Here is a 24,558-nt window from a genome sequence, read left to right as displayed (position 1 = left end):
CTCCAACTTTTTTTTATTATTTGATGAATCCAGTTTTATGGTTTGAAAAATGATGGCTTACACTTTAATGTATATGATAGAATATAATGAACACTTAATATAAATTCAGCATTTTTCATACTGAGTCAGAATCTTGTTTGATAATTGAAAACAAAGCTATTTTGTTTTACACTATCATTTAATTAAAAAGTAATAAGCATGCAGGGGTGACCAGCCATTTAAAAAAAGGGGGTTGCATGGAAGGGGGCTCAACCTTGTATAAAGGGGTGTTCCAACAATATGTTCCCATTCAAATGCATTGATTGTCAGTTAAAAGGGTAGGTCCTACCCCTGGAACCACTGGCATGAGACAACTAAAATACAGTACATTTCACTCCACTATACATATTCCCAAATTTGTTTTGACTTTCTAACGTGTAAAAAATGAATGAAAATTGTTTATCCAGTTTTTTGTCGAGCCTGCAACTTTTGTTGCAGAAAGCTCGACATAGGGATAGTGATCCGGCAGCGGCGGTGTTAGCTAACTTCTTAAAAACTTTATATTTTAGAAGGTGGAAGACCTGGTTGCTTCAAACTTTGTATATAGATGCCTCATGTTACGAAGTTTCCGTCAGTCACATGTCCAATGTCCTTGACCTCATTTTCATGGTTCAGTGACCACTTGAAAAAAAAGTTCAAATTTTTTGTAATGTTGAATTCTCTCTTATTATAAGTAATAGGATAACTATATTTCATATGTGCGTACCTTGCAAGGTCCTCATGTCTGTCAGACAGTTTTCACTTGACCTCGACCTCATTTCATGGATCAGTGAACAAGGTTAAGTTTTGGTGGTCAAGTCCATATCTCAGATACTATAAGCAATAGGTCTAGTATATTTGGTGTATGGAAGAACTGTAAGGTGTACATGTCCAACTGGCAGGTGTCATCTGACCTTGACCTCATTTTCATGGTTCAGTGGTTATAGTTAAATTTTTGTGTTTTGGTCTGTTTTTCTCATACTATATGCAATAGGTCTACTATATTTGTTGTATGGAATGATTGTAAGGTGAACATGTCTAGCGGGCAGATGTCATGTGACCTTGACCTCATTTTCATGGTTCAGTAGTCAATGTTAAGTTTTTGAGTTTTGGTCTTTTTATCTAATACTATAAGCTATAGGTGAACTATATTTGTATGGAAATATTTTATGATCTTTATGTCAGTCGCGCAGGTTTTATTTGACCGTGACCTCATTTTCACGGTTCATTGCCCTGTGTTAGGTTTTTGTCGAGCCTGCAACTTTTGTTGCAGAAAGCTCGACAGGATAGTGATCCGGCGGCGGCGGCTACGGCGGCAGTGTTAGCTAACCTTTTAAAAGCTTTATATTTCATAAGGTGGAAGACCTGGATGCTTCATACTTTGTATATAGATGCCTCATGTTACGAAGTTTCCTTCAGTCACATGTCCAATATCCTTGACCTCATTTTCATGGTTCAGTGACCACTTGAAAAAAAAGTTCAAATTTTTTGTAATGTTGAATTCTCTCTTATTATAAGTAATAGGATAACTATATTTCATATGTGCGTACCTTGCAAGGTCCTCATGTCTGTCAGACAGTTTTCACTTGACCTCGACCTCATTTCATGGATCAGTGAACAAGGTTAAGTTTTGGTGGTCAAGTCCATATCTCAGATACTATAAGCAATAGGGCTAGTATATTCGGTGTATGGAAGGACTGTAAGGTGTACATGTCCAACTGGCAGGTGTCATCTGACCTTGACCTCATTTTCATGGTTCAGTGGTTATAGTTAAATTTTTGTGTTTTGGTCTGTTTTTCTCATACTATATGCAATAGGTCTACTATATTTGTTGTATGGAATGATTGTAAGGTATACATGTCTAGCGGGCAGATGTCATGTGACCTTGACCTCATTTTCATGGTTCAGTGGTCAATGTTAAGTTTTTGAGTTTTGGTCTATAAGCTATAGGTGAACTATATTTGTATGGAAATATTTTATGATCTTTATGTCAGTCGCGCAGGTTTTATTTGACCGTGACCTCATTTTCACGGTTCATTGCCCTGTGTTAGGTTTTTGTCGAGCCTGCAACTTTTGTTGCAGAAAGCTCGACAGGGATAGTGATCCGGCGGCGGCGGCAGTGTTAGCTAACCTTTTAAAAGCTTTATATTTCAGAAGGCGGAAGACCTGGATGCTTCATACTTTGTATATAGATGCCTCATGTTACGAAGTTTCCTTCAGTCACATGTCCAATGTCCTTGACCTCATTTTCATGGTTCAGTGACCACTTGAAAAAAAAGTTCAAATTTTTTGTAATATTGAATTCTCTCTTATTATAAGTAATAGGATAACTATATTTCATATGTGCGTACCTTGCAAGGTCCTCATGTCTGTCAGACAGTTTTCACTTGACCTCGACCTCATTTCATGGATCAGTGAACAAGGTTAAGTTTTGGTGGTCAAGTCCATATCTCAGATACTATAAGCAATAGGGCTAGTATATTCGGTGTATGGAAGGACTGTAAGGTGTACATGTCCAACTGGCAGGTGTCATCTGACCTTGACCTCATTTTCATGGTTCAGTGGTTATAGTTAAATTTTTGTGTTTTGGTCTGTTTTTCTCATACTATATGCAATAGGTCTACTATATTTGTTGTATGGAATGATTGTAAGGTGTACATGTCTAGCGGGCAGATGTCATGTGACCTTGACCTCATTTTCATGGTTCAGTGGTCAATGTTAAGTTTTTGAGTTTTGGTCTTTTTATCTAATACTCTATGCTATAGATCAACTATATTCGGTGTATGAAAATATTTTATGATCTTTATGTCAGTCGCGCAGGTTTTATTTGACCGTAACCTCATTTTCATGGTTCATTGCACAATGTTAAGTTTTTGTGTTTTGGTCTATTTTTCTTAAACTATTAGTAATAGGTCAACTATATATGTTGTATAGAAGCATTGTTAGCTGTACATGTCTGGCTGGCACGGTTCATCTGACCTTGACCTCATTTTCAAGGTTCATTGGTCTTTGTTTAGTTATCTTGGTTAATGTTAAGTTTATGTGACAGTTGTTATAAAGCTTAACTTTATACTTAGGACTATCAACATAATATCAATGATTAGTATAGAAGGCGAGACATTTCAGCGTGTGAACTCTTGTGATGTCTTCCTTTTAATTTTGCTGGTTTATCATAAGCATTTTGATTTAATCTACCACAGACAATCAAGCATGATAATTTTAAACAAACTTGTAATTTCAAAATCAATCTTTTCTTTTCAGTCTTTCATCTTGTATACTTCACAAGATTATATGAGAGCCTGCATCCTTAACCTATTGGATGATGGCCAATATCTGTATCCTTAACTTAACTGATTTTTGTCAGCCTGTAAGTTGATGCTATATAAAACTTGTTCTTTTTTCACATCAGGTTTAAATTCCAGTTTGGACCCTAAATTTTTACACGGGTTTACTGCATTTATTGTTAATGTTCAATGGCCAAAGTGCATTTTAATGAAAAGAGAAATGTTCATGTATAATTTTTATCATGGTTAAATATTTATTTTGATATACAACTCACAAAATTTTCCGTATACTGTGAAAGTACTTTAATTCGTGGGTATCAATTTTCGTGGATTGAGCAATATTTACATGTTCGTGGGTTTTTTAATTCGTGGATTTTATTTTATTTTTTTTAAATTGAAAATTAAAGCCTATAAAAACGAAGGTTACAAATGTTTTGAATGGTGGAAATTGCAAAGTAAGCATTCACCCCTGTAAATTGAAGTAATAACACTAATGAATCCATGATAAAGTGATCATCAAAGGTGTAAATTAGGCCATAAACATGTCACCTAAAGAAAATAGTAACATAAAAAATGATATAAACGTATCTTAAATTTTGAAATAATTCTTATCAAAATCAAGCCCAGTATGAAATTATTATTTCCCATATGTACGAGCACTATGAGGATATGAAATGAATACTTTATCATACTAGCATATCAATATCAGAAATCTGACTTTCATCGATCAAAAATATTTTTTATGAGAATTAAAAGAACAAAAGTTGTACAGTTTAGGCTATTAAAGATTAAATGAGTATAATCCTGCATGTGGTTGTAGTTCTGTGACTGCTATTAAAGTATTCTCAGATTTGGCGTTATTCAATATATTCTCAAGAATATATCAGTAGTCAAACCTACCGACGGGGATCTTTCCATGTCTTGATTTGGACAATGGTTGTTTTATTTCGTTGGAAACTTAAATTCGTGGATAAAGTCATCCACGAAAACCACGAAAATTGGTACCCCACGAATAAAAGTACTTTCACAGTATACAGTATTTTGTTTATAAAATGACAAATCACAAATTATTAATTGATTCTACCACAAACTGTGTACGTCTCCTTACAATATCAAATGTATGCCAAACTGTATCCTTACAATATCAGATGTATGCAAAACTATCCATACAATATAAGATGTATGAATGCATGTATCTTTACAAAATCAGATGTATGCCAAACTATATCCAATTACAAAATCAGATGTATGCAAAACTATCCTTACAAAATGAGATGTTTGCCAACTGTATCCTTACAAAATCAGATGTATGCAAGCCTGTATCCTAACAAAATCAGATGTGTGCCAAACTATATCCTTACAAAATCAAATGTATGCCAAAACTGTATCCTTACATAATCAAATGTATGCCAACCTGTATCCTTACTATATCAGATGTATGCCACAACTGTATCCTTACAAAATCAGATGTATGCCAAAACTGTATCCTTACAATATCAGATGTATGCCAGCCTGTATCCTTACAATATTAGATGTATGCCAAACTATATCCTTCCAAAACAAGATGTATGCCAACTGTATCCTTACAAGATCAGATGTTTGCCAAAACTGTAACCTTACAAAATCAGACGTATGTCAAAACTGTATCCTTACAAGATCAGATATATGCCAAAACTGGATCCTTCCAATATCAGATATATGCCAAAACTGTATCCTTACTATATCAGATGTATGCCAAAACTGTATCCTTACAAAATCAGATGTATTCTGAAACTGTATCCTTACAAAATCAGATATATATCCTTACAAAATCAGATGTATGCAAGCCTGTATCCTTACAAAATCAGATGTATGCCAGCCTGTATCCTTACAATATTAGATGTATGCCAAACTATATCCTTCCAAAACAAGATGTATGCCAACTGTATCCTTACAAGATCAGATATTTGCCAAAACTGGATCCTTCCAATATCAGATATATGCCAAAACTGTATCCTTACTATATCAGATGTATGCCAAAACTGTATCCTTACAAAATCAGATGTATTCTGACACTGTATCCTTACAAAATCAGATATATATCCTTACAAAATCAGATGTATGCAAGCCTGTATCCTTACAAAATCAGATGTATGCCAGCCTGTATCCTTACAAAATCAGATGTATGCCAAAACTGTATCCTTACAAAATCAGATTTATGCCAAAACTGCATCCTTACAAAATCATATGTTTGCCAAACTATATCCTTACAAAATCAGATGTTTGCCAGCATGTATCCTTGCAAAATCAGATGTATGCCAAAACTATATCCTTACAAAATCAGATGTATGCCAAAACTGTATCCTTACATAATCAGATGTATTCAAAACTGTATCCTTACAAAATCAGATGTATGCCAATCTGTATCCTTACTATATCAGATGTATGCCTCAACTGTATCCTTACAAAATCAGATGTATGCCAAAACTATATTCTTACCATATCAGATAAATGCCAGCCTGTATCCTTACAAAATCAGATGTATGCCAAAACTATATCCTTACAAAATCAGATGTATTCCAAAACTGTTTCCTTACAAAATCATATGTATGCCAAACTATATCCTTACAAAATCAGATGTATGCCAAAACTATATCCTTACAAAATCAGATGTATTCCAAAACTGTTTCCTTACAAAATCATATGTATGCCAAACTATATCCTTACAAAATCAGATGTATGCCAAACTGTATCCTTACAAAATCATATGTATGCCAGCCTGTATCCTTACAAAATCATATGTATGCCAGCCTGTATCCTTACAAAATCAGATGTATGCCAAAACTATATCCTTACAATATCAGATGTATGCCAGCCTGTATCCTTACAAAATCAGATGTATGCCAAAACTATATATACAAAATCATATGTATGCCAGCCTGTATCCTTACAAAATCATATGTATGCCAAAACTATATTCTCACAAAATCAGATGTATTCCAAAACTGTTTCCTTACAAAATCATATGTATGCCAAACTATATCCTTACAAAATCAGATGTATGCCAAAACTGTATCCTTACAAAATCAGATGTATGCCAACCTTTATCCTTACAAAATCAGATGTATGCCAAACTATTTCCTTACAAAATCAGATGTTTGCAAAACTACCCTTACAAAATCAGATGTATACCAGCCTGTATACAAACATAATCAAATGTATGCCAAACTATATTCTTACAAAATCAGATGTATGCAAGCCTGTATCCTTACAAAATCAGATGTATGCCAAACTATATCCCTACAAAATCAGATGTATGCCAGCCTGTATCCTTACAAAATCAGATGTATGCCAAAACTGTATCCTTACAAAATCAGATTTATGCCAAAACTGTATCCTTACAAAATCAGATGTATTCCAAAACTGTTTCCTTACAAAATCAGATGTATGCCAACACTGTATCCTTACAAAATCAGATGTATGGCAAACTGTATCCATACAATATCAAATTTATGCCAAACTGTATCCTTACAAAATCAGATGTTTGCCAACTGTATCCTTACAAAATCAGATGTATACCAAACTATATCCTTACAAAATCCGATGTTTGCCAGCATGTATCCTTGCAAAATCAGATGTGTGCCAAACTATTTCCTTACAAAATCAGATGTATGCTAAAACTGTATCCTTACATAATCAGATGTATGCCACAACTGTATCCTTACAAAATCAGATGTATGCAAAACTGTATCCTTACCATATCAGATGTATGCAAGCCTGTATCCTTACAAAATCATATGTTTGCCAAACTATATCCTTACAAAATCATATGTTTGCCAGCCTGTATTCTTACAAAAAAAATATGGCAAACTGTATCCTAACACAATCAGATGTATGGCAAACTGTATCCTTAAAAATTCAGATGTATGCAAAACTGTATCCTTACAAAATCAGATGTATGCCAAAAACTGTATCCTTACAAAATCAGATGTATGCCAAAACTGTATCCTTACTAAATCAGATGTATTCTGAAACTATATCCTTACAAAATCAGATATATAAATTTACAAAATCAGTTGCAGCCAGCATGTATCCTTACATAATCAAATGTATGCCAGCCTGTATCCTTACAAAATCAGATGTATGCCAGCCTGTATCCTTACAAAATCATATGTTTGCCAAACTATATCCTTACAAAATCAGATGTTTGCCAGCCTGTATTCTTACAAAAAAAATATGGCAAACTGTATCCTTACACAATCAGATGTATGGCAAACTGTATCCTTACAAAATCAGATGTGCAAAACTGTATCCTTACAAAATCAGATGTATGCCCAAACTGTCCTTACACAATCAGATGTATGTCAAAACTGTATCCTTAAAAAAACAGATGTATGCCAAACTGTATGCTTACACAATCAGATGTATGCCAAAATTGTATCCTTACAAAATCTGATGTATGCCAAAACTGTATCCTTACAAAATCAGATGTATGCCAAACTATATCCTTACAAAATCAGATGTATGCCAGCCTGTATCCTTACAAAATCAGATGTATGCCAAAACTGTATCCTTACAAAATCAGATTTATGCCACAACTGTATCCTTACAAAATCAGATGTATTCCAAAACTGTTTCCTTACAAAATCAGATGTATGACAACACTCTATCCTTACAAAATCAGATGTATGGCAAACTGTATCCTTACAATATTAAATTAATGCCAAACTGTATCCTTACAAAATCAGATGTTTGCCAACTGTATCCTTACAAAATCAGATGTATACCAGCCTGTATCCTTACATAATCATATGTTTGCCAGCCTATATCCTTACAAAATCAGATGTTTGCCAGCATATATCCTTACAAAATCAGATGTGTACAAAACTATATCATTACAAAATCAGATGTATGCCAAAACTGTATCCTTACATAATCAGATGTATGCAAAACTGTATCCTTACAAAATCAGATGTATGCCAACCTGTATCCTTACTATATCAGATGTATGCCACAACTGTATCCTTACAAAATCAGATGTATGCCAAAACTGTATCACAATATCAGATGTATGCCAAAACTAAATCCTTACAATATCAGATGTATGCTAACCTGTATTCTTACATTATTAGATGTATGCCAAACTATATCCTTTCAAAATCAGATGTATGCCAACTGTATCCTTACAAGATCAGATGTTTGCCAAAACTGTAACCTTACAATATCAGATGTATGCCAAAACTGTATCCTTACAAAATCAGATGTATGCCAGCCTGTATCCTTACAATATCAGACGTATGTCAAAACTGTATCCTTACAAGATCAGATATTTGCCAAAACTGTATCCTTGCAATATCAGATGTATGCCAAAACTGTATCCTTACTATATCAGATGTATGCCAAAACTGTATCCTTACAAAATCAGATGTATTCTGAAACTGTATCCTTACAAAATCAGATATATAAATTTACAAAATCAGTTGCAGCCAGCATGTTTCCTTACATAATCAAATGTATGCCAGCCTGTATCCTTACAAAATCATATGTATGCCAAACTATATCCTTACAAAATCAGATGTATGCCAAAACTGTATCCTTACAAAATCGGATGTATGCCAACCTTTATCCTTACAAAATCAGATGTATGCCAAACTATATCCTTACAAAATCAGATGTTTGCAAAACTGTATCCTTACAATATTAGATGTATGCCAGCATGTATCCATACATAAACAAATGTATGCCAGCCTGTATCCTTACAAAATCATATGTGTGCCAAACTATATCCTTACAAAATCAGATGTATGCCAGCCTGGATCCTTACAAAATCATATGTGTGCCAAACTATATCATTACAAAATCAGATGTATGCCAAAACTGTATCCTTACAAAATCAGATGTATGCCAAAACTGTATCCTTACAAAATCAGATGTATGCCAGCCTGGATCCTTACAAAATCATATGTGTGCCAAACTATATCCTTACAAAATCAGATGTATGCCAGCCTGGATTCTTACAAAATCAGATGTATGCCAAAACTGTATCCTTACAAAATCAGATTTATGCCAAAACTGTATCCTCACAAAATCAGATGTATTACAAAACTGTTTCCTTACAAAATCAGATGTATGCCAACACTGTATCCTTACAAAATCAGATGTATGGCAAACTGTATCCTTACAATATCAAATTTATGCCAAACTGTATCGTTACAAAATCAGATGTTTGCCAACTGTATCCTTACAAAATCAGATGTATACCAGCCTGTATCCATACAAAATCATATGTTTGCCAAACTATATCCTTACAAAATCAGATGTTTGCCAGCATGTATCCTTGCAAAATCAGATGTGTGCCAAACTATATCCTTACAAAATCAGATGTATGCCAAAACTGTATCCTTACAAAATCAGATGTTTGCCAAAACTACATCCTTACAAAATCAGATGTATGCAAAAATGTATCCTTACAAAATCAGATGTATGCCAGCCTGTATCCTTACAAAATCAGATGTTTGCCAGCTTGTATTCTTACAAAATCAGATGTATGCCAGCCTGTATCCTTACAAAATCATATGTTTGCCAAACTATATCCTTACAAAATCAGATGTTTGCCAGCCTGTATTCTTACAAAAAAAAGTATGGCAAACTGTATCCTTACAAATTCAGATGTATGCAAAACTGTATCCTTACAAAATCAGATGTATGCAAAACTATATCCTTCCAAAATCAGATGTATGCCAAAACTGTATCCTTACAAAATCAGATGTATGCCAGCCAGTATCCTTACAAAATTAGATGTTTGCCAACTGTATTCTTACAAAATAAGATGTATGCAAAACTGTATCCTTACAAAATCAGATGTATGCCAGCCTGTATCCTTACAAAATCATATGTTTGCCAAACTATATCCTTACAAAATCAGATGTTTGCCAGCCTGTATTCTTAAAAAATCAAAAGTATGGCAAACTGTATTTTTACAAAATCAGATGTATCCCAGCCTGTATTCTTACAAAATCAGATGTGCACCAAACTGTATCCTTACAAAATCAGATATATGCCAGCATGTATCCTTGCAAAATCAGATGTGTGCCAAACTATATCCTTACAAAATCAGATGTATGCCAAAACTGTATCCTTACAAAATCAGATGTTTGCCAAAACTACATCCTTACAAAATCAGATGTATGCAAAAATGTATCCTTACAAAATCAGATGTATGCCAGCCTGTATCCTTACAAAATCAGATGTTTGCCAGCTTGTATCCTTACAAAATCAGATGTATGCCAGCCTGTATCCTTACAAAATCATATGTTTGCCAAACTATATCCTTACAAAATCAGATGTTTGCCAGCCTGTATTCTTACAAAAAAAAGTATGGCAAACTGTATCCTTACAAATTCAGATGTATGCAAAACTGTATCCTTACAAAATCAGATGTATGCAAAACTGTATCCTTCCAAAATCAGATGTATGCCAAAACTGTATCCTTACAAAATCAGATGTATGCCAGCCAGTATCCTTACAAAATTAGATGTTTGCCAACTGTATTCTTACAAAATCAGATGTATGCAAAACTGTATCCTTACAAAATCAGATGTATGCCAGCCTGTATCCTTACAAAATCATATGTTTGCCAAACTATATCCTTACAAAATCAGATGTTTGCCAGCCTGTATTCTTAAAAAATCAAAAGTATGGCAAACTGTATTTTTACAAAATCAGATGTATCCCAGCCTGTATTCTTACAAAATCTGATGTGCACCAAACTGTATCCTTACAAAATCAGATATATGCCAGCCTGTATCCTTACAAAATCAGATGTATGCCAAACTGTATCCTTACAAAATCATATGTTTGCCAAACTATATCCTTACAAAATCAGATGTTTGCAAGCCTGTATTCTTACAAAAAAAAGTATGGCAAACTGTATCCTTACAAAATCAGATGTATGCCAGCCAGTATCCTTACAAAATTAGATGTTTGCCAACTGTATTCTTACAAAATCAGATGTATGCAAAACTGTATCCTTACAAAATCAGATGTATGCCAGCCTGTATCCTTACAAAATCATATGTTTGCCAAACTATATCCTTACAAAATCAGATGTTTGCCAGCCTGTATTCTTAAAAAATCAAAAGTATGGCAAAGTGTATTTTTACAAAATCAGATGTATCCCAGCCTGTATTCTTACAAAATCAGATGTGCACCAAACTGTATCCTTACAAAATCAGATATATGCCAGCCTGTATCCTTACAAAATCAGATGTATGCCAAACTGTATCCTTACAAAATCATATGTTTGCCAAACTATATCCTTACAAAATCAGATGTTTGCAAGCCTGTATTCTTACAAAAAAAAGTATGGCAAACTGTATCCTTACATAATCAGATGTATGGCAAACTGTATCCTTACAAAATCAGATGTTTGCCCAAACTGTCCTTACACAATCAGATGTATGCCAAAACTGTATCCTTACAAAATCAGATGTATGCCAAAACTGTATCCTTACAAAATCAGATGCTTGCCAACTGTATCCTTACAAAATCAGATGTGCAAAACTGTATCCTTACAAAATCAGATGTATGTCCAAACTGTCCTTACACAATCAGATGTATGCCAAAACTGTATCCTTACAAAATCAGATGTATGCCAAAACTGTATCCTTACAAAATCAGATGTTTGCCAACTGTATCCTTACAAAATCAGATGTATTCCAAAACTGTATCCTTACATAATCAGATGTATTCAAAACTATATCCTTACAAAATCAGATGTATGCCAACCTATATCCTTACTATATCAGATGTATGCCAAAACTGTATCCTTACAAAATCAGATGTATGCCAAAACTATATCCTTACAAAATCAGATGTATGCATAGCTGTATCCTTACAATATCAGATGTATGCAAAACTGTATCCTTACAATATCAGATGTATGCAAATCTGTATCCTTACAAAATCAGATGTATGCTAAAACTTTATCCTTACAATATCAGATGTATGCAAAACTGTATCCTTACAAAATCAGATGTATGCCAAAACTGTATCCTTACAAAATCAAATGTATGCCAGCCTTTATCCTTACAAATACAGATGTTTGCCAACTGTATCCTTACAAAATCAGATGTATGCAAAACTGTATCCTTACAAAATCAGATGTATGCCAGCCTGTATCCTTACAAAATCAGAAGTTTGCCAACTGTATCCTTACAAAATCAGATGTATGCCAAAACTGTATCCTTACAAAATCAGATGTATGCCAGCCTGTATCCTTACAAAATCAGATGTATGCCAGCCTGTATCCTTACAATATGAGATGTATGCAAAACTGTATCCTTACAATATCAGATGTATGCCAGCCTGTATCCTTACAATATGAGATGTATGCAAAACTGTATCCTTACAATATCAGATGTATGCCAAAACTGTATCCTCACAAAATCAGATGCTTGCCAACTGTATCCTTACAAAATCAGATGTAGTAGGAATCCACCAAGAATTAAGGATTCTATATAGAAAGTAGGCAGTCAGGGATAATGAAAAAAAATCTTGACTGGATTTTTTTTCATTCCCCTGAACAAAATCCTACTATCTAGCTGGAATTTTAAAAGTCTGTGGTTTTTTTCTGTTTTGAAAATCTCAAAAATATGATTAAATTATTCATTTTTCCTACTACAAGATCCTACCAGAATTAATAAATTCCTACCAGAAATCTTTCTATCTGGAATCTTTTTAATTATCTGAAACTGTATTCCTGTTTGCTAATAACACAAATTTTGCTGTGTTTAATGCAACCAAGTTCCAGTTCACAAATTCAAAAGTTTGGGGGGAAAAGAAAGAAAAGTTGTGTTGAAAGTTGGAACACAGTGCTCCAAGGTTCAAACAACTACAATATTGAAATGTTAGAAAATACTGCTCATGTAGACTTCGGGAAGGTTATTTTATTACTTTTCAGTGATTTTTTTTTATATATCGGCTAATATGTTTAGTTATCAATTATTTCAACAATAACGCATTTGTAGATTAGCAAAAAAGTTGCTAAAAGTTAAATATGAACAAATAATGAATAAAATATATCTGCTATTTTCCATGTGGATTCCTATTACTTTCTGATTATAATATAACTCTTTTCTGGTAGGAATTCAATGCAATATTCCTCCTATATTCCGTGTACTTTCTGTATGGAAATTTTTCATACAGGATTAGTCTATATCCTTAACAATTTTTCAGATATATGCCAGCCTGTATCCTGAATGTATATATCTTTTTGTGTTATATTGTATATTCATTTAATTCCAGAGTTCAACAACAGATTTTTAATTTTGTATTTGCAGATGCAGCTGAGAGGATGTTTCAGTCATAGACATTGGATAGACTCCGTTGTAGCAGACCAGGAAGGGTAGCCTATAGTTTCCGCAACGCTATACAATAGTAACAAGATCATTCTACTCTGAGATTGTTAAAGGGCCTGTTTGATGGAAGTGACACCAACGTTCTCAAATTTTAATTTTTTTGCAGATGGAGCTGAGAGGATGTTACAGTCATAGACCTTGGATAGACTCCGTTGTAGCAGACCAGGAAGGGTAGCATATAGTTTCCGCAACCCTATACAATAGTAACAAGATCATTCTACTCTGAGATTGTTAAAGGGCCTGTTTGATGGAAGTGACACCAACGTTCTCAAAAACAGTACTAATATATGATTTGTTTTTGTTGTAGATGGCAGCCAAGGGTATTTCAGTCTTCTCCAACAAATTACTAATCTTTATTATTTTTATCCATTTCAGAGTTCTTACAAAGATGTATAGACTCTTTCTGTGTTTTTGTATATCATATGGTATCAATGTCAATGAGATAAAACACACATGGAATCAACATAAATACCTTAAGTTATAATATTTATATGGATCTATCCTGATTGAATTCTTATACGGATAATTAAAAAATAACTACCTTTAAAAGTATAAATAATACGTTTAGAAACCATATGCAGGATGGGAACAAAAAATCTTTCGAGTGAGAAATCATCATTGGTACCTGGTGTAATTTGAGACTGAACTCTGTGGAGCACAAAATATCATACCTCACAATATTTAACACATAAGACATCTTTTTTTACATTTCTTTTATCAACCAGCACACACAATTTAATCAAAAAGAAGGTATCCATTTCCTAGAACATTTGGGAATGGCTTATCCCTTATAGTATTTCCACCACTGTCCACAACGTTCAAAGAGCCCAGGTATAATGATCAACAGAGATTGAATCAAAAATGGAAGATACAAAGTTGGCAATTTAAAACCATGGACGAAAAAAGACAACACATAACAAAAAAAAGTCTGCAAAACACTACACTGAAATAAAAGTACATCATCAACCCTCTCGAGCACCAACCCAACCAAAGACGATGGATGATCTCCAGCGCCACAGGATAGTAAGTATTTAATATGTTAGCTAATTTCCAAATCGACAAAGTTACATGCTTTTTTTCCCATTCATTTTTCCATTTTTTCTCCAATCAAATATTATGAAAATGCAACATTAATTTTATTTATCAGATATTTTTGAACTTCCGTTGAAATTTTAAAAGTAAAAAGTAAATAATTTTTTAATAAAACCAAAATTGGGAAATGTTAATTTACTTTAATTCACTAATTTAAAATGACATTTGCAAACCTTTTTCATGCATTAAATAATTAAATTATTAAGTATGTCACAATTAACAAATTTCTGTATTTTTTTATGCATATGAAGGTATGCTACCTTAAAAAAAATATTTCCAAAATTTAATAATGTATCCTTTTCACAGAAAATATAAGTAAAACAGACTGATGACTCAGCCTAACTGCATGAACACACTGATATCTTGAATGACAGTAGAGAAGGAAAAAAAATCACTCAATAAGAAGGGGAAGTAACTCTAATGAAATTGGTATATAAATCATACCAATATGATGTGGCATTCAACTTATTGATTCAGTTGTACTGTATATTTGCAAAGTAAAAATAGGGTACACTATACAAAGATTAAAGTGATATATATTTCATCCTTAGGAAAGTTGAAGGGGTACAATGTCATACCAGTGGTGGATTCATAAATTCATTGGAACCCCCCCTTTTTTTGGCCGATCAATGCATTTGAATGGGAGCATATAGCTGGAACCCCCCCTTTACTCTGGGTTGGGAACCCCCCCTTTTTAAAATGGCTGGATCCGCCCCTGCCCACTGACTGCCTAAGATGGTGCTGGCTCCAGTCTTGTTTCAATATTTACGTCAAAAATCAACAAAATGTTTTTCCACTAAAAAAGGGGTGGGGGTGGGGTCCCCTGAAAAACCCTCTGAATCTGCCTGTGTATACTAATGGAGTAATTAGACAAATATAATTGGGTTCAGATTATTTGAATTTCATTAAAAAGTTATCAAAATGCAAAAATTCAGGCTTATAAATAAACAAATATCCAATTTTTTCTATTTTCAATACGTCAAAATGTAGAATAACTAAATTGAATTGTGGTCAGGTGCATTAAAATTTTCATAGCTGAACATTTATCTTTTTATCTTAAATGTTTGCTTGTAGACTAAGTAAATATCGAATTATCATTTCAGAAATACATTGAGATTGGAGTGCTGCGTCTTTGCTAACATTTAACATAGTTGCTTTTTGCTGTAGCTTGCAGTTGGTTCTAGTTATGTCTTCTGTTTTTTCTTGGTTCTTTGGATTGTTTTATGGTTTTCAAGTATTCAGGGTATGGTGTTTTGTTAACAAGGAATCTTTATATGTAATTCTGAAATGAAATTTTGATATTTTTACGGTCATTTATATAGAAAAAATTGTATTTGATTTTTATTGTGATGTATTGGAAATAGAAAAATGAATTATATTTGTATTTTAAATTATTATAGTGAAACATTATCCAAAATGTTTAAGATTATAACATTGTCTAAATGAGAAGAACAATTATTTTGAATCATCATTTAAAAACCTTCATTCTGAGTTATCTGAAACTATCATCATCTCTCAGAGTTTTTCCAAGTATTTATTCCTAATATTTACAGAAGGAATGTCTCTTTTCCTTGGTGGATTCAGCCATTTTTAAAGGGGTCCCAACCCAGGATTAAGGGTGGGTTCCAACAATATGTTGGCATTTGAACTCATTGATCATCCAAAATAAGGGGTTACCAATATTAATTTGTAATAATTTGTCTTTTCATTGCATTTAATAGTTGCTCATCATGATTTGTGGAAAAGTTTTTTGGAGATTGGTACAGATTGGGATTTTTTTCCTAAAAAATTGCACACACTCAGTTGTATAACCAAGCAGTCTTTAATTCAAATTCAAATTTGACCCTGTTCTAGACTATGGAGATTTCACTAATCGTTTTTTTTTATCAGTTAATGACATTATAGAAAACCTACTAGTTTTAATTTGGGATCTGTTTCCTCTCCCAATAGCAAAAAATGCTTTTTATTGACTTCAACTGGTTCTGTATTGATCCAGTGGTTCCCCAAGAGTTACCTTATGTCAGTCCATCTCTATTGATGTCAAGATATCAGTGATTTTCTTGCTTTTCCAGAAGGAGTAATTGGAAGCAGTCCCAAGAAAAAGAAATTTGATATCACCAATCAAAATGTTATCTAATATAATTTGGGAACAAAAGCATTACTTTTTAATTGTATATTTTGGAACTATTATTCTTCAAGTATTATAGTTTAAAAAACAAAATTTTGCAGAATCGCGTTCAATTTGAATTTTGAAAATTATTTTTATATACCCGGTAAATGAATCTGTATTTTTATCAGTTCACCATTTTTCTTACTAAATTTTGTCCTAATTTTAAAGATTTCATACTATATTGTACCATTTTGCATCATATTTGTATTTTTTTATTTCAGGATTTTTTTGTACCGCTTCACAGAAAGATTGCACACATGTTGAAGTTGTGTACCTACTAGTATGGAATTGCTTGAGGAATTTTCCCCCGTTTTTCCAAATTTTTTAAATTTAATGATTTTTTATCAAAATTTACATGGTCCCTACCAATTTTGTGTAATCAATTCCTGCAGTTTTCAATCTAGATCTTTTAAACTTCACACAATGATTGCACAAATATTTAAGTGTGCACTTGTAACAGTGAAATTGTTAGATTTTAGGCATTTTTCTTCAAAAAATTGCAAAGAAGCTATCAAATTTATTTTTTACCCATATCTTTGGAAATTGAAAAGAGTTGAAAATTGATTGAGGTTGATCATCATCCCCCCTATTTACATTTATGTTTCCATATATTTAAATTTAGATATATACCACATGACTTCTATTATGAGTAAAGCATTAGAAGAAGGGATATTTATTAAACTATGCTTTTATTGCTATACTGTACTTTTTTATTACATTAGTACATTTTTTTGTATAAGTATTTACATATCAGATGTCTGCGAACTAGTACATTAGCTATTGTTAAGAGTTCTGTAAATAAAAAAAAAATGTAAACATAGTTCTAAATAATACTTTTAATGGGAAAGAAAATTTGTGGGGTACCAAAAAAACCATTTGGTAAATTTAAAAGCACATCTGGTATTTTTACATAGTATTATGAACGAAATATAATTTTTTGTTTTACATCAAGAATTACTCCAGTAGCCATCATTGGAAAAAGAATATGTTGTTAGATCCTTTGGAACATTGTTGTGACAATTGTACGTTTGATTAGATACAATGGAAAGGACATTTCATTAAATGGATAAAATGGATTCAGTGAACTAATCAGCACAAAAACCTTTGTTGAAAAGCATATAAAAGTAGCCTAGGTAGCAGCTCCAAGGAAGATGGTCAAATTAATCTTCAACCAAGTCTGAGGCTTTTCCATGGAAATAATGAAGCAAGTTTAATTAAGCCAAATAAATGCTATACATTTCTGTAATTAATTTGATTTTATATTAGTACAACACCTTTGTAATCTTATGCATTCATAACACCATTGCTAGTTTGTAATTTAAGATACCAGGTACATGAAGATTTTTATATAGATACAAAATTAAATCTGGAGTACAACTTGAAGACTAATATGTACAATGAATAAGATTTTTTCATTCAATGGGAGATAACTCATTATAATATATGCAGATTTAATATTTGTTTTTTTGAACATTGATGATTTAAACTAGATGATTTACAGATTTACATTTAAATCATAAACTTAATAAGACTAATTTTTATGTTTTTTTTCCAATTTTAATATTAATTTCACAAACTGTTATTTTACTATTATGTACTAGTGATGTTTTAGAATTTAGAACAATATTTGGTAAATGTTGGAGAAATTGAATTGTAAAATATATAAATTATCAATTTTAATATTTAAGGTTCTTTTTGTGAGATGTTTTCGTGGTGTGGTAATAAGACTTGGTTGTCTAATACAGCTAATATGAAGGTTGGTACCAGTATACCTATTTGAAAAAAATTAAATGTATTAGAAATATTAGAAATATGTGCTCTAGGCTTGAAAGTTTAAATGAGTGTGGTGATTAGTCAATACCCTACTTTTTCTTTTATTGGTAAATCTAAGGAACTAACTTAATTATTTAGTTTTTTTGGTTTTGTTGAATTGCTGTATAGTGAATGTTCTCAACATCTATTACACATATAGACTTTTTCTATATAATGTACATACATAGAGTATAAGAAGTCAGAATTTGTAAAAGTAAACCATTAAAAGTCAAAGTAAGGTCTTCAACACGGAGCCTTGGCTGACACGGAACAGCAAGCTAGAAAGGGCCCCTACAAATGTCCAGTGTTAAACCAATAAAACGGTAAAACAAACAGTCTAATATATATATATAAAACTAAAACATTAATGAACCACATCAACAAACAACAACCACTGAACATCAAGTTCCTGACTTAGGACAGTTGCAAACAAATGCAGGGGGTTGAAACATTTTAATAGGTACCAACCTTCACCACTTTACCAGCTGAGATCCTTTTAAACAAGTTTGAATGACTAAGCATTTTATATTTCAGGTTAGCACCACAGCTTGTCTGTAAGGATTGAGGCTGGGAAGGGCCATTAGAGCTGACTTTTATGGTAAAAACCAATACATAGATTTATTAACTATTCAGCCAAGAGCATGTAAATACCATAGATTCTATTATGCAGAGATTTAGATCTTTCATTTTAATTTTTCTTAAAATAACTTTATATAATCTCAAAATGAGGTATCAAGCTGAATAAGGGAAATATTATACCTGTACTAAGAAAATCTTCCTTCAGTCTGCACCTTCGTTTCTTTGTCTGTCTGATTTCTATCTGTCCCACTTTAGGTTAGTTTTTAGTCAAAGTAATTCTTGATGATCAACTTGAAACTTGTATGATTGCTAAGGAGATAACTCACCCAGAGACCAAATGCTGTGGATGTAAGCTAAAAAGCTCATTGTATGGCCTACAACGATGTGCAAAAGCTATACTGTACAGTTAAAAAAAAGTCCCCAATGTGAAAAAAAAGATGATTCAAACTAGAAAACCAACAGCCTAATTCACGATGAAACAATGAAAAAATATGTCAGACATCATCCAACTACTTGTTTGTCATGCTTGCTAATGAAGACTGGTAGTTTAAAATTTATGCTAACGCAGGACATAACAAGTTTAAGCTTTCTTACAGTGAGTTGACTGTTAGTGTTGCTCTCCACCAATTGCAACTCATTCAAAATTTTGACCAAATTGCAATTTGTTATATTAAACCAAATTGTTCAACTGGACAGAATATTGAACAAATTGTTCAGTCAAAAGTGAAAGTGCAAGGTGATAAAATAAAACATACTTACAATCCTATAAGACTTTAACTCCGCTTTAATGAAGTTGTGACAAAATTAGTTTATCAGTTTGTATAGTTATATTATAGCCATTTCCATGCTGAAAAGGAACTGTTTATTTTGAATTGCTATAAAATTGTCCAAACTAAGCTTTCATATAGTTTTTCTTTCTAAAATAATTCTATATTTATAAGAATCAGATATCATTTTAAAAAAAACATCATATATTCAGTAAAATATGTGTGAAATAACAATATGCTATTGATAAGTTTTCTAGTATTATGTAAAACAAGTGCTGTCATAAAAAAAGATGTATGATAACTGCCTTTCATTCCGTGTTTCATATTTTCATTACAAAGTTTACCTCAACCAAATGTGATGAAACTTGAACACAATGCTTATTACCACAAAACACAGCTCAAGATCTAATTTAGGTGACGTCACCTTTACAGTTATGCTCCTTTAAATGTTATATGCAAGTTGGGGCATCATATGTGTTTCATTGACACATTCTTCATTTATTTCATTTTTAGCTCACCCTTCCTAAAAGGAAATGTGAGCTTTTGTCATCACTTGGTGTCTGTTATCATAATATGTTCAGTGTAAACTATTTCAAACATCTTTTCCTCTGAAACTGCTAAACCAATTACAGGCATGATGATCCTTAGAGTTTTCGTTCATTAATATGTTTTTTAATTAAAAAATTGCTGTTTTAATTTTATTAAATATCCAAATTATTTGATATACTAAGATTAAAACTTAAATGTGTTTCTTTTCAGTTGAAAGTGTTACGGTTGCTGCCTTGTATGGTAAAATCTTCAGACAACAACATACAAACAATCGGATGAACTGTTGCTATCTCTATTGGTAGAATCTGTAGACGGTTTAAGTCTTATAAGCAGACGAAAAAATTAACAAATTTTGTTTTTATTGTATTGAGTTCAAATTATATATTTTTTTTTATCATTTTTACTTGCATTTGATTATTGTTTTGTTTTGTAATTAATAAAAATTAAACTGTAAAATTATTGTAATTTGAGGGGTCCAAAGGTATGCCATAGGTTACACAAAGTACCTATAAGACTTACATCAGTTTACATATATTTTTTAAGTTATGTACGTGTTAGTCTTACAAGTGCTTTGTGAAACGAATTTTGCCTGTTACGAACCTATAATGTAGGACTTTGATGGCCAAAAACTAAGAAATATAAAACAAATACCCTGTTGAGCATTTATAGTTTTTGATTCCAAAAATAAATATTTGGCTATTTGGTTGTGTTTTACTCATCTTTCTGTACATTAATACAAAGAAATGGCTGTCAGTTTAATTATTTGGTTTTGTTTATTTAATGCGTTATTCAGAATTTGATACCACTCAACATGCCCAAGTGAAAATAATTTCACAGTTTTTGTAGATTGTTTAATTATATAATTTTTATGTTTTTTTCTCATTGATAATTTATATTTTAAGGAATGTTTTAGGTTTGTCTTTTGAAGATTGTACTCAACATTTTAAGAATTATTTTTTTCACCCAAGATTACTCAGGAACTTTAAGATTATTTTACCTTGGATGGCATTTTAATGTCCAGTGGCAAACTGAATGATTTAGGGTGGGAACATATTAATGTTGTAATAATATAGACCCTGCTTTGTACTAGACCAGCAGTACTAGTAATTGTGGGTAAAAGTTGAAGATCAGTGAGTAAACAGATGATACACTTACTCGCTATAGCCCGAAGGTGGTAATGGGTCTGGTACCTTCATGATGAATAAGGGTAAAACATCTTGCCAAATGACATCAACTGTAATTTTTGGTGCATGACAATAAACAGTACACTTTCTTTAAGACAATAAAAAGATCGACTGATTTTAACCAATCATGTTAAATTTTTCCCAAAATTATGGTAGCAATATTTATTTGAAACCTGACAAATCACAGTAAAACTTTAACCAATTTTTCGCTAAGGGATGCCAACAATGATTGTTTGACGCCTTATGGTAAAAGGAATTCCTACCACATTCCCCAATGGATAAATCAGACTGAAAAAATGCATACTAGTTATCTTCCTTCCTTTCTGGAGGAAAAGTACTGGCTCCCTATAAAAATGAGAAGATTTTTTTTTATAATAACTCTGATTAGAAATACTGAAATAGGGTTGGAGTAAAACTATTTATATTTTAAAACAGCAGGGATTAGAAAGATGGAATGAAATGCAGTTAACTCTTTCCTTGGCAATTCAATAGTTTTTGCACAAATCAAGATCTTTAGATTAAAATAATTACCCAGTTAATAAGTTGGAGTACATCTCAAAAATCTATTTCATTCATACCAATTTTTGTATTTTTATATTTTATAGTAGCTTTTACTATTTGTTTAAGAGTTGTAATGTTTGTGAACATCCTTTTTAAAATTTGAGACAAACTAAGGAATTTTTTATGGAATTCTATTACTTTTTTTATTTCTATCATTAAGTTTGGTAAATTTAAAGCAATGAAAAACTTAAAAGTATATATACTAAGCAAAAAACTAGTCGTTTTAAAAATCAATTATAACATAATTTGATACATGTGTCTTAAAAACAGACTTATTTTTCTAAAAAAAAACAGTCTTATAACTGGTACCCAGGAAAATAGAAATCCTCAGTACTCTCATTTATTTTGTACTATTTTATTGTAATATTATGTTTATGATACCAAACCCATGATGCAGATCCTTTTCCTCCTTTTGATTGTGAAGATAATGTACAACTGTGGCCAAAAGCATATCACAATTTGTTTGATAAAATTACACCCCTACACAGGGGCGGATCCAGCCATTTTAAAAAAGGTGGGTTCCTAACCCAGGACAAAGGGGGGTTCCAATTAAATGTCCCCATTCAAATGCATTGATCGTCCAAAAAAAAGGGGGGGGGTTCCAACCCCCGAGACCTCCCCTCTGGATCCGCGCCTGCCTACAGAAGCAGATTGTGTTTGGTTTCATTTGCGTATTTTGTATAATAATGTATGTTAATAATAAAATTTATTTAAAACCCATCTTATATTTCGTTCAAGCCTGGATGACAAATAAAGGGGATGAGGTTTCTGTTCTTGAGGTTGTGACAGAGACAATGTATATATCCATCACTTGATGCCAATCATCAAACTTCTTTGCTACTTTAAACAAGATTTGAGACAAATGATGCTTAAGACATTACTCAATTAACTCTGGGTTCATCATTATTTGTTGGAAACCAAATTTTCAAGGATTTCCTGGGTATTAGTACACTACAAATTTGAATGTTGAACAAAATGCAAATTTTGTTTAGGCTTGTAGGCAGAGGTTTGCAGTGCCACAATATCAATAATCCACAAAATCAAAATTTTACTTCAGTCCCCGAAAATCAGTATCTATGGAAATAAATGTATCCACAGTGTCTTACAGAATTGTTCATTGGACTTGCCATAACCAGCTTAGCAGCTAATGCTTTTAATATATAGATCAAGAATTATCTAATTTATTGTCCTATCTGTCGCTTGCAAAACATAGGACTGCAGAGGCGTCTTTGAATGAAACTTCATTTATCCAGACGGTAGAAAAGCTGGGTCAACTTTATTTGGTATGCAGGTGCATTATGGTCTGAAGTTTTCGTCTTGCATATGATCATTGTCTTAACTTCGTTTTTAAGGTTCAAAAACCACTTATATTTGGTATTCATTGCAAGAAATTATTTGTCCAGACAGAAATCACATGACCAGTGGTGTTGTGCCATGGTTTAGTGTTAAATCGTCAGTTCCAGATAAGGCATTAGTTTCTTTGAAATTTTATCGACATATTCAATGGATAAAATGATTGTAAGTGTTCATGTCTGTCTAACAAGTATAAAAAGATGTGTTATGATTGCCAATGAGACATCTCTCCACAAGATACCAAATGACACAGAAATTAACATATAGGTCACTGTACAACCTTTAACAATGTGCAAAGTCAATACCGTAATAGTCAGCTATAAAAGGCCCAGAAATGGACAAATGTAAAAGAATTCTAACGAGAAAACTAACAGCCTAATTTATGTACAATAAATGAACATAAGGTATATTTGACCTTTACCTCATTTTCATGGATTTTTGGACAACATTTGGTTTCAATGATTAAGTCTTTTTAGCTCACCTGGCCTAAAAGGCCAAGTGAGCTTTTCTCATCACTTGGCGTCCGGCGTCCGGCGTCCGGCATCCGGCGTCCGTCGTCGTCGTTAACTTTTACAAAAATCTTCTCCTCTGAAACTACTGGGCCAAATTAAACCAAACTTGGTCACAATCATCTTTGGGGTATCTAGTTTAAAAAATGTGTCCGGTGACCCGGCCAACCATCCAAGATGGCCGCCATGGCTAAAAATAGAACATAGGGGTAAAATGCAGTTTTTGGCTTATAACTCAAAAACCAAAGCATTTAGAGCAAATCTGACATGGGGTAGAATTGTT

The 24,558-nt window shown here is 32.5% G+C and overlaps 1 protein-coding gene and 1 long non-coding RNA gene across 2 annotated transcripts in view; both read left to right on the top strand.

The window, feature by feature from the left end:
• Positions 1 to 24,558, top strand: part of LOC139530003 (protein FAM32A-like) — a 56,247-nt gene that overhangs the window by 3,424 nt on the left and 28,265 nt on the right. The gene's annotated exons all lie outside the window — the stretch shown is intronic.
• Positions 18,626 to 23,133, top strand: LOC139529947 (uncharacterized). The gene is made up of 3 exons (XR_011665924.1): positions 18,626 to 18,717; positions 19,308 to 19,371; positions 20,879 to 23,133. It is a non-coding gene; the product is annotated as an uncharacterized lncRNA (long non-coding RNA).

The sequence above is a fragment of the Mytilus edulis genome, chromosome 1, assembly GCF_963676685.1.
Source record: "Mytilus edulis chromosome 1, xbMytEdul2.2, whole genome shotgun sequence".
Classification (NCBI taxonomy): domain Eukaryota; kingdom Metazoa; phylum Mollusca; class Bivalvia; order Mytilida; family Mytilidae; genus Mytilus; species Mytilus edulis.
Note: the sequence above shows the minus strand (reverse complement) of the source record. Positions and strands in the feature narration are given on the sequence as shown.